Source organism: Cynara cardunculus (assembly GCF_001531365.2).
Source record: "Cynara cardunculus var. scolymus isolate 2C chromosome LG 3, CcrdV1, whole genome shotgun sequence".
Taxonomy (NCBI): Eukaryota; Viridiplantae; Streptophyta; class Magnoliopsida; order Asterales; family Asteraceae; genus Cynara; species Cynara cardunculus.
In genome coordinates, this window is record NC_037530.1 from 33,377,302 (window position 1) to 33,390,968 (window position 13,667).

A 13,667-nucleotide genomic window follows, 5' to 3' on the forward strand; every position below is an offset into this window, starting at 1 on the left:
CAAAGGACAAACCCATACCCTTGCAAAAGTTAGTACGGTACGGAGCCGATTAGTCGACTCTTTGTCCACCAACTTTAGGCAAGGATGTCTGCTCAGAAATAGTGCTTTTGTACTATTCACTGTAGCAAAGGACAAGCCTTCCTCTTAAGGCTTGACAACGCACTCTAAACCTACCATATTGCATTAAATGATCGTTTAATGCACTTGGTATAAATAGAAGTGTTTCTTCTCCATGCAGAGAGCGCGCATCTCTCTCTAACCTTATTTTTACTTCAAGCATCTTCTAGTTTAAGTAAAGGATTCTCCTTTTAGCAATCTCTTTTCTTGTATTTGCTAAAGTTCTGTGTGTAACTAAAGATTGTTTAGATAGGTTTTCATTACCTTATCTTTCCGCAAACAATCTTGTAAAATCTGTATTGATCTTCTCTATCAATATATATTTTAAATTTGAAAATACTATGTTTGTATTCATCCCCCCTTCAAGAAACTGTTTCTATTCTTGTAGACCCTTACGGGACCAACATTAATATTTATGTACATTCAAGTGTGTAAATCCGTAACTCGACATTGTAAATCTATAACTCGACATGACCTTCTTCAACACTTTCTTCAATGTCGTAAGTCATCGCGTTCTTCATCACCATAACCCAACACCGATGGAGACTGATCGAGAACCCAAGGAGACCAAGCAAGAAAGCTCGAGAACCCATTCATTAACTTGGTATGTGTTTATGTGTGTTAAACCATAAACTACCACCTTCATTTTCCATCGAGAACCTATCAATTGATTTATTATTTATTTGTTTGTGTAAAACCATAGGTACCACTTTCAACTTTTATCGAGACGAATCCTGAACCCATCGAGACCAATCAAGAAAACATCAAGATCGATTCACAACTCATTGAGACCGATCCACACCAATTAACACCAACCAAAACTAATCAAGAATCCATCCGTTGACTTGGTGAGTGGTTGTGTGTTAATGGTCTTTGACAAATTGATATACAATAGAACTTCTTTTTTGTAATAAAAGATCCACGAATGTATTGTTTTTGTAATATAGAAATTCATTGATTACTTATAATTACTTTGTTACCAGGTATTAGTTATTGATTTGTGGTTAGCAATGAATCCCTTGGGCTAAAGGGAAATTAATAAATTGAGCAAATAGTTGGTTGTATAAGTTTTTGTCAAGAGATTGATTGAGGTTGAGGCCAAGTACATAAAACATGTAATTGATGATACTGTAGATTCATAAATGAAGAAGCCTCAAATATAACTTACCATTACAAGGAACAAATGAAATGAATTGTTTATGACGTTATAAATCATAAGTTTGAATCATTTTGATGATAAATTTAGGCCCAACCTATATTTTGTTTCCCTAAATATTTTTGTATTTTGACATTATTTGTTATGGTGATGAAGATAGAATTGTGGTTGATGATTTTGGGTTGTTCACGACTATTAGAAGGGATGTTGGATGCATCTGGTGAGATAATGATTACTCTCTTTTTTTTGTCATTTCAGTTTGGTTGTTAAATCTTTGTCAAGTTTTTTCATTTTTAGTATAGTGCCCCATATTTGCTCTATTTTATCTTTTTAGAACAAACCATTTTAATACACCAGGTTATAAAACGAGATTATTAAACAAATTGAGAAGATCAATTTTTACATACTTTTACCATAATATTTAATATCATGCACGCATTTGCAACCAACCATTATTGTAAATACTTAATTTTAATATGAGAATATTGTTAAATTTTATAACAAAAATGATATTTTTAATGAAATTAACTTTGTTATTAAGGGAAACAATATTAATTACAATTGTGATTGTAGTCACTACAACCCTTTAGCCAACAGATTTCATATTGTGTTGAACATCTAGCACACGATGATTGATTTTCTTCTAGCAATTCGAATCACATTGGGGTAGAGAAGATTTATCTTTATATTTGGCCTATAGCTTTTTGCAATCTACCCCAATGTATTTAAAACATAAAACAAATTACATATTTATTAAATTATTCAATGGAAGTAATTTACATATAATACACCTCAATACATTAATTGTTTTACGTTGCATTTTATTTGTTGTCCTTTTACAAATTACATTTCATTTTAACTTGGCAACATATTTTCTAATAAGACAAATTCCGTCACCTCGCAACGCATGGTGCCACACACTAATAAGCTTATAACCGAATAAGGTTGGGTTCCAGTGAAAAGGGAAGTTATGAAAAGCGTAAGAAAAGATTTCCACCCTTGAGTCAATCATAATTGAATGTCAACAGTAATGAGATGCACCAAGATGCACCGGTCAATTCTCTTCTAAAACACAATTTTATGGGTGGACATGAGATTAAAAATGATCAATGGTTCAGATCTTTTCTTACGATTTTCACCATAACTTTCCTTTTCACACGGTACTTCACGTAACCGAATATAATAGGAAACACGTTGAAGATGAATAAAAGATTGATATTTTTATACAGTTGACATGAATTAATAGCATCATAAGATATATTAGGTGTTTTATATGACACAACATCATCATTATCACATATTTATTTCTTACTATTGACATGACTTTATTAGCTTTAAATATATTCTCGAAGGATATAAACGTAGTTTTGATATCTATCATATATTATTTGAATGGAGAATTCATATCTTTACAACATAAAACTAAAAAGGAACTATCAATATAAATAAAATTGAATTACACCTTTTGGAACCATTTTAAATATTATAAAATTTTATTTCTTATATATATTATATATAGACTTGGGATCATGTGAGACCAAGGGTTTTTCGCGAGATCCGTAAGATCAATTCTCAGCCCTTGGATTAGATCTACAATCTGAACATTCATAATCACAAAATTGTCACAAGACTTCTCAATAATCACAAAATTGCCGTCGTGCAACTTTAGACCATTAGATCATTAGCTTATAAAGTTGATCAATGAACATAAATTGGTCTTACGGGTCTCACGGGTCTCACGAAAACCCCTTGGTCTCATGTGAACCAAACCCATTATATATGTATGTATGTATGTATGTATGTATGTATGTATGTATGTATGTATGTATGTATGTATGTATGTATGTATGTATGTATGCATGCATGCAGGCATGCATCCTTTCATAGGTCCATAAAAATTAGCGTCTTTATCTAATGTCTAGTTTTATTATTAAATGTTAATTTGTAATTGTTTCATTAATTATTAAGGTTAGGATTTGTAAGTTAAAAGCATGTTTAAACTTCTATGGAAAGGAACTCACGAAAGACAACATTATTCAGAAAACATTTTCCACTCTTCTCACATCAGCAATTATAAAAATGAATCAGTACCGATTGAAATATGATAATAAAAGAACCACAACTTTTAACAAACTTATTAACCTATTGAAAGTGGCTAAAAGATACAACGAGGTTCTTCTAAATAACAACGCTAGACCGGTCAGGATCAAGAAAATTCCTGAATCCAATCATGCAAGCGTTAGAGGTGGAAAGAACTCCAAAGGACAGAGAGTTAAACATACTGAATCTCTCTCTCTCTCTCTCTCTCTCTCTCTCACACACACACACACACACATGGCAACTATACAACACATGGACGGGTCATGGACAGGGTCATGGACTAAGCCATGGAAAGGGTCGTGGTAATAGTCCAAGTGAATTTTTCAATTCATGGCACAAAGATGCAACTAGTGACCCAAGTAATCAAAGACAATGATCCATCACTAGAGTCCCTGGATTTTGTCTAGTATGCCTCAGCTTTATTTTATTTAAAGAGAATAGTTATTGAGATATTAAGTTTTGCAGTATTTTTGGTGAAAATTCGATCGTGTGGATTGGTGAATTATTTTGAATTTTATTTTAAAGTACTAAATAAACTTTAATTTATGCACATACAATCTCTAAAACGTTGATGTAAAGTAATACGTCAAAACAGAATTTTTAAATATTCTTCGTTCCTTGTAGGAATATATCGAGAGGAACTTGAGTGCTTAATTAACTGTGACCACCCACACAATACTAAGAAACAAACTATTATTACTAAAATAATTGCTTATGAATCCTCAATGATTACAATGATTGGATCATCCAACTTAATACTTGGTCGAGGAACTGCTACTTTCTTGTTGTCTAATGGCACTAAAATGACAGTCATAGAAGCACTCTATACTCTTAAAGCAAACTAAACTTTGTTAAGTTTCAAAGATATACGCTCTAATGGCTATCATATCGAAACACATTGTGAGAATGGAAATGAATATATGTGTAACACCCAATTTCACACATTGCATGTAACATATACTTCATTTACAATAAATATATGTTTGTACACCACATTGGTCCCTTAGTACAAGAATGTACCAGTACAAAATACATGGTCCAAAAATTCAAAATACAATTCTTGCATTAATCCAATTTCATCTATCAAAACTATACATGTCATCAGCCATACTTCATGTAGATAAACATAAAGGGAAATTATCACATTTTCTCTTTTCCCTTACCTTCTGCACTTCCTGCAATACATATTTAAAATCACAAAATGAGGGTAAGAACGAAAGGTCTAGTGAGTTACCATATTTATGTTATTGCAGGGTGAAAATCACCAAAACTTTAATGTAATACAACTTTTCATATATATATATATATATATATCAAATATATGAACGAGTAAAAACATAACACCAATACCTTTCACTTTTCAAGCCAAATTCTCTGCTTGCAAACAATACATCAAATCCAAACAGGTTTATACTAACCAAATTATTATAATGTCACTTTTAAACCTTTCAAATCAAATTAGGTTTATTCAAATTTTCAGGCCAAACCTGTTATCTCCTCATCAATAACATCCAGACTATGATTTCCAATAAGAACTCTGATCCTGAATCTTTAAATCACAAAGAAATAAAGATACCAGACCATGGTAATCTTAAATGATATAATAGTAAGAGTTATATTACATAACACACGCATACAAATGCCACCTTTATATCCAAATCTACATATTTCCTTGATATGCCACCCTTATCCCATGGTACACCTCTCCTTGATATGCCACCTTTATTTCCCCATAAAAATATTTCATTAAACAATTCCATATAGACATGCATATTCACAAATACATATACACACACCTATGTAGGTACTTTATCATGTATATAATTATACCCATAAATTTAATGCATACTCATATATGCACATAATTTCACATACTAACATGATCAAATATATCAATTTATCATGCTATCACGAAATCATTTAACAAATARTCACGTATTTATTACCTCAGGTGATAACCAGGATTTAGTTATCACATTATCCACCCCTCAAAAGAATTCCGTCACGGAATTCCTTTAATAAAAAAGCCATGGGTATTCTGATCTCATTTTCGACTCCAATTCCCAAGTCGCTTCTGGTCCTTTGTGAAACTTCCACTGAACCTTAACCAGACTAATCCATTTGTTTCTCAACACCCTGATCTTTCGGTCAGTTATAGATTCCGGTGTTTCAACAAAGTTCAGCTTACTGTCCAGTTTGATTTCTGGTAACGGTACAGCTAGACTCGGATTAGCTATACATTTCCGCAGATTCGATACATGGAAAGTGTTGTGAATCAGACTTAATTCTTCTGGTAGCTCTAACTGATACGCCACTGGCCCAACTCGCTTACATATTCTGAATGGTCCAACATACCTCGGATTGAGCTTACCTTTCTTTCCGAATATGATGACACCCTTCCACGGTGAAACTTTCAGCATCACAAAATCACCTACACAAAATTCAATCGGCTTTCGACGATTATCAACATAACTTTTCTGACGGTCTTGTGATGTTCTGATTCTTTCATGGATCTGTTCAATCTTTTCAGAAGTCTCTTGGATAATTTCAGGACCCGTCAACTGTCTCTCACCTACCTCGTTCCAAAATAACGACTTTCGGCATTTACGTCCATACAACACTTCATATGGTGCTGATTGGATGCTGGAATGATAACTGTTATTGTATGCAAACTCTATTAACGACAAGTGATCTTCCCACGATCCCCCAAAGTCAATGATACAACTTTTCAACATGTCTTCGAGAGTTTGGATAGTCCTTTCACTTTGCTTGTCAGTTTGCGGATGATAAGTTGTGCTTAGTCGGATTTCACATACTAGCATGATCAAATATATCAATTTATCATGCTATCACGAAATCATTTAACAGATAATCACGTATTTATTACCTCAAGTGATAACCAGGATTCAGTTATCACAATATGTACATCACCTCTAATGAATATGGAAGGAAATATAAATTAGAAAAACTAATCTGTCAAAATAGTGGATTGTATCTAACCACAATTCGGGTTATTGAATCATATTCTGTCACCGCTTATGGATCATGGACTTTGTGACAATGACATCCATAAGCTTTGGCATGATTGCTTGGGACACCCTGGTCGTGATATGATGATACGTGTGTTGGAAAATACACATGGACACCTTTTATTTCGAATGAAAGGTAAGATGAGACAATTAACTGAAACTACTAAATTGCAATCGTTGACTTCTAAATCAAAAGAAGCAAAACATCATCACAATATGCCTCATTAAGAACCTCGAACTTTTGCAAAGCATGCTTCTTAGCTAAAACAATATCGAGACCATCCTATGCTAAGGACACAAAACAAAACATTCCATTTTTACAACGCATAGAATGTGACATTTGTGGACCTATACATCTAGAATGCAGACCATTCAAGCATTTTATGGTTTTGGTTGATGCATTGACACGATGGACGCATGTCTCACTATTGTTCACACGAAACGTTACATTCGTGAAACTCCTAGCATAAATTATACGCTTGAGGGCTCCCCACCCCCGATTATCCTATCAAGTGTATACGACCTGATAATGCTGAAGAATTTCCATAGCAAGGATTTGATGATTATTACATGTCTATTGGGATCGATGTAGAGCATCTCGTATCCCATGTGCATACACAAAATGGTCTTGCAGAAGCTACCATCAAAAGGATACACATGGTGGCCAGGGCATTGGTTATGCATACCAATTTACCCACTTCTTTATGGGGTTATGAAATATTGCATGCAACACTACTTATTCGCTTAAAACCCACTACTAGCCAACCATTTTATACGTACCAGTTGGTAACTGGATATGAGCCTGATATTTTACATTTACGCATATTTGGTTGTGCAGTATATGTGTCAATTGCGCCACCACAACACACTAAAATGGGTCCTCAAAGACGATTAAGTGTATATGTTGGATATGAATCCCCAACAATTATCTACTATTTAGAACCCTTAACAGGCAATCTATTTACCGCAAGATTTGTGGATTGTCACTTTGATGAGACAGTCTTTCCGTCGTTAGGGGGAGATAGGAAAAAGGATTTTCCATGGGAATGACATGAATTGTCATGGAATGTTCCCACTCTGTCTCATTTTGATCCCCGTACTTCACAATGTGAAAGTGAAGTGAAACAATACTAAATCTTCAAAATGTAGCAAACTCGATACCTGATGTGTTAGTTCACTGATATTGCAAAAGTGACAAGATCACATATATCTACCGCAAATGTACCCGCAAGGTTAAAAGTCCCTAAACCAGGGCACAACACCATTGGAAAGAGCGTTGCAACCATACATAGTGGAAGTGTGGTTGAGACCATGGCTCCTAAAAGGAAATTGGGAAGGCCACTTTTCATCCAAGAAAGAAAAAGGAGAGTAAGGCACAATCTGTTCTATTTATCATCAATACTGAAAATCCTTCTTATGATATTTTCTCTGATTATAGTTGTGTTCAAGAATCATTATTGGAGGATGATCCAAAGTCAATATTAATTCCAAAGAACAAAGAAATCTCAATGAATTATGAGAATGCACATGAGTTGATTGAAAGATCATCCATATTCATTGATGATATATTTGCATATACTATTGCTCATGAGATCATAGAGCACGATGACATCGAACCACATTCGGTTGAAGAATGTCAACAAAGAGCAGATTGGCCTAAATGAAAAGAAGCAATCCAAGCAGAACTAGATTCTTTGGCAAAGAGACAGGTGTTTGGTCTGGTAGTGCTAACCCTACCAAGTGTAAAGCCTGTAGGACATAAATTGGTCTTTCTCAGAAAGCGTAATAAAAATAATGAAGTCATAAGATATAAGGCTCTCCTTGTGGCGCAAGGTTTCTCACAACACCCTAAAATTACTACGAGGAGACATACTCCCTAGTAATGGTCATAATAACGTTTCTCTATCTAATTAGCCAAGTAGTTGGATTGGAAATGCAGCTTATGGATGTATTTACGACATATCTCTATACAGATCTAGATTCAGAGATATACATGAAAGTGCCTAATGGACTTCTACTACCTAATTCAAGTATCTCTAAACCATGAAGTGCATTTGCAATTAAACTGAAGTGCTTACTTTATGGATTAAAACAGTCCGGGAGGATTGGGGAGGGATATAAGAACAACGAATTATGCCCTTGTGTTTTTATAAAAAAAAAAGTTTTGAATTTTCAATCATAGTTGTTTATGTTGATGATATGAACATAATAGGTACTTTTCATGAAATAAGAGACACTACAAGCTATTTAAAATATGAATTTGAGATGAAAGATCTTGAGAAAACTTGGTTTTGTCTAGATATAGAACTAGAACATCGAGCTTGTGGAATCCTCATCCATCAATCCGCTTATATCTAGAAAATGTTCAGGCTATTTAATATGGATAAAGCGCAATCGTCTAGCACTTCTATGATCGGTCGAAGCTTGGATATAAGGAAAGATTCATTACATCCAAAGGATGATGACGAAGAGGTGTTAGGAGCTGAAATTTCTTATTTAAGTGCAATATGAGCATTATTGTACATAGCACAATGTACTCGACCAGATATTGCATTCTCAGTGAACTTGTTAGCTAGATTTAGCTTGCCGCCAACGCAACGTCATTGGAATGGTATCAAGAATATATTTCGATACCTAAAAGGAACCATCGACATGGGCTTATTCTTTCCCTACAAAGATAAAAATGGGGTTATAATACCTATTAAAGGTATTAGCAAAGAAAGCGTTATGCCCTACAGTGAAACCCCAAATGATATATTAGTAGGCTTTACTAATGTTGGGTATCTTTCTGACCCACACAAAGGTTGTTCCCAAACATGATATGTTTTTACAATTAGGAACACGACGATTTCTTGGAAATCTACTAAGCAAACACTTGTAGCTATCTCCTCGAACCATTTAGAGATTATTGCTCTACATGAGGCGGTTCGAAAGTATATATGGCTAAGGTCTGTCATTACACATATAAGAGGAGCTAGTGGTTTAAGTTCAATCACTCAAAATCCTACATGCATATATGAAGTAATGTTGCTTGTATCGAACAAATAAAAGTGAGATATATCAAGGGTGATAATACAAAACATATTTCGTCAAAGTTTTTCTATAATCAACAACAACATATTCTCTTTAAGATTCAAGTGAATCAAGTAAGGTCTGAGGAGAATGTGGCCGATTTATTTACCAAATCACTGCCTAAGGCCACATCTAAGGAGAATGTGGCCGATTTGTTTTCCATTGGATTTTGTTTCTTGGTGTAAAGTTTTAGCAATGAAACAATTCAAATACCATCTTTTTTTTTTAACTCTTGTGTTTGATATATCAATCTGAGGGATACTAGACTAAAAGAATAGTCTATAAACGGGTGCGTTGTATTATTTCATTCGTCCTATTTTTATTTTTTCCCCCATGATTTTTATTTTGATGAAAGGTTTTATCGAGACAACAATAGTGCACCATCACTCTTTTGACTCAACACAAGGGGGAGTGTTGAAAGATAAATGTGTTATCGTCAAAAGATATGACTATAGAGATATATCGAGATAGAGATAGACACATTAGAGTTAGATTATAATTATATATCTCATGGTTGTCTCTTTGTATACCCCCCCCCCCCCCATTTAAACGAATTATGATTAATGAGAAGTGACGGTTTTTCTGATTCTCTATATCAATTGTACTATAACACTTTTGTGTTAATTCTTAATTATTAGGTCAAAGTTTCTCAGTTTATTTTATTTTGTAGAGTAAATTAAAAATTTCATCCTTCTATCTTGATGTTGTTACAAACAGGGTCTCTAAATCCTAAAATTCATGGATAGGTCCATGTGATTTCACTTTCATCACGAAACAAGGTCCCTTAAGCCTATAATTCAATTAAGTTTAACAGACGTAAGAGATAGAATTTAAAGAGAAAATTTAAAATTTAGAAATTAATGAATTAATAAATAATCAATAATGTATTAAATAATTTCTTTTAACTATGATAATGTATATAATGTGTTTATATACATATACACACACACACATATATATATATATATATATATATATATATATATGCACACACATGCACACACTATTATAAAGCATTTGACAAAAACTCTATAAAACCATTTTTTATTCATGAAATACTGTTTATTGATGCATATTAATAAAAACTCAATATTACAAGTAAATTGTGTATAAGTACAACTTATTAAAGCTGTATTTTTAAATTTATGTAACAAATTGCAAATATATATAATCAAATACAGAATAAACATCTCATTTAAATATAAAAAATTAAAATATAAATAGGATAATCATTGAGTTTTAACAAAATACTTAATTATCATTCTTATAAAAAGTATATTATTAAACAAAAATAAATTACTTTGTTATTAAGTCTAAAATAAATTATACTAAGGAATTGAATTAAAGAAGCTACACGAAAAATAAGAACTTTCAAACAATTAGTTTAATACTAATATCGATACTTTATTTTCAAATTTATATTTCATTCAAAGACAAAAAATATTATCGTTTTCTAAAACCATATAAAACCGTATTATATCGATAAAGAAAATGAACAAAATGAAACATTAAAATCTAAGTATATCTCGTTGCATTGGACGAATACCCTTCTAATATATTAATATATATATATATATATATATATATATATATGTGGTGATGTGGTGTGAACCGTGGTTTAATAACTCAAAACCGCACACTACACTGCAAAATATGGTTTGATGAAAATGCAAAGCGTAAACCAGACTATGAAATTTATCATTTGTTAGATGATGGACTTCTTTTCTTTTGGCAAATTTCATCATCTTCGAGTTCTTGATCAAAGGGAAGAAGACATGACAACCACTTTTTATTGTAAATGATGGACATCTTTTTTAGAAAAATTTATCATCTTGGAGTTCTTGAACAAGAAAATAAGATATTGCATAAGTTTGTAATGCATCCCTTCATTGTTATATATAACCTAAATCTATCTATCATCTCCTCCGTCATCTTGATCTTCCTTAAGCTTTCCTGGAGGTTAATTTACAACAAATTTCAGAGCCTATAACCACCTTCTTTTACATTGTAAATGGCGAAAAGAATGATGAATCTTTTAATCAGAAGGTCAAAAAACACTCGGCATCCTATTAAAAGAGTTGACACAACAACCTCCAATTACATGTTGAATTGGAGATCTTTCTACGTTGTCTATGGATATTAGTATCAACGGTTGGAAATTAACAAACATAATGGAGAAGACCCACTAAACAAAATTTTATTCTAGTAAAAATGAATAAAATTATACTTTTCTTACCCCGTCACTATCGAACTTTATTATTCATTCTTACATGAAATTCGGAAATTAATACAACTTGATAGATGTTATGTAGTTAAGGGGCTAAATTTGTAAATTAAAAACCACTGATAACTCCTAGAAACTTCTCCATGTGCTTCTTGTCCTTTTCAGTCCTCACTTTCTTAAAACCCAAAAACCTGTAAACCATCCCTACTTTCAATAAACCCACCAACGAATGGAATCACTGATTAATTATAGCGGTGATACCATCCGCCGGAGTAGAAGCACTTCACTACCTACTGAGCCACCAATGTACCTAACTCCATCGTTGGAACTTGCTTTGTATTTGTTGGTGATTTAGTGTTATCAATCATTTTGGTGTAATTGTGATTCACTCGAGATCAATTAACATGATAAGGCAAACATAAGTGAATTAGGAGGTGCAGAGAGCACATTCACTAGGTATAATTCTAGGTGAGTTTGATAAGATATCTGATCATTCAGATCGAAGGCTTTAATTTTTCTAAGTGTTAACTCTGAACGAGTAAGTTCAAAGATTTGGACTTTGAGTCCAGACTTAGGAAAATTGCCCGTCTTAACTCTGAACGAGTGAGTTCAGAGATATGGACTTTGAATCCAGACTTAAGAACAATGAAATAGGTTATGGATTTTTATCCAACAATGAAATAGCCTAATAATATGGAGAAGAAGAAGGAGATGATGATGTTGATTACGGAGAAGAAAAGTTTTCTACTTGACCATTTATTCCCCTTGCAGATTGTTTTGGCTGGACTTGTTTTTTGTGGTAAGTTTCATTTTCTCCACCTCCTTTTCTTTTTTGGTGGACTTCTTTTCTTTTGGTAAATTTCATCATTTTAGAGTTACTGAATATAGAAACATATGAACTTTTTCTTTTGGTAACTTTTTGGAGTTCTTGAACATGGGAAAAACAAATGGCATCCAATTTTTATTGGAAATGATTGGCGTCTTTTGTTTTGGTATATTTCATCATCTTGAACAAGGGAAGAAGACATGGCATTGCATAAGTTTGTAACACATCCCTTCGTTGTTATATTATATATAACCTGAATCTATCCATCCATCGTCTCCTCCATCATCTTGATCTTTCTTAAGCTTTCCTGGAACTTAATTTATAGCCAAAACAATGACGAACTTTTTGAGAGTGTCAAAGAACACTTGGCATCCTGCCATGGGAGTTGATGCAACAATCTCCAATTACTTGTTGAATTGGAGATTTTTTCTATGTTGTCTACGGATATTAATATCAGTGGTTATGGCTTTCTGTCTCATAATGAAATCCGGAAGGCCTAATAATCAAAGGACAAGAAACAGAGGAGGAGAGATTAGATATTAGAGAGAGAGAGAGAGAGAGAGAGAGTATTTTAAGTTTAAATTAGATTTTAATTCTTAACTAATTTTTTCTATTTAAATTAGATCTTATGGATTAGAATGTTTTTTGAATAATACCTCCTATAAATGACAAATGCTCAAACTGTATTTTTATTAATTAGCATATTATGTTATATAATTTTTTTTATGTTCTGGTTTGTATAAATTCACATATTATATTATTAGATTAGATTCGTTTTAATTATATTATACTAGAAGCGTACTCGCACAATGCAGCGAGATACATCGTGATTTTAATATTTCATTTTATTTTTTATATCAGTCGATGTTATAATATGACTTTATATGATTTTTAGAAAGCGATGATGTTTTTATTTTTGAATAAAATATATGTTTGAAGATATCTTAAAATTTTGACAAAAATATATCGATATTTGTATCAAATTATACTTGAAATTTCTTATTTCTTTGTGTAATTTTTTAATTCTATTTTTTTATAATTTAATTTATGTACAATAACGAAGTAATTTATATTTGATTTAATAATATAAATTTTTTATAAAGATAATAATTATTTATTTTGTTGGAACTCGATAATTATTCT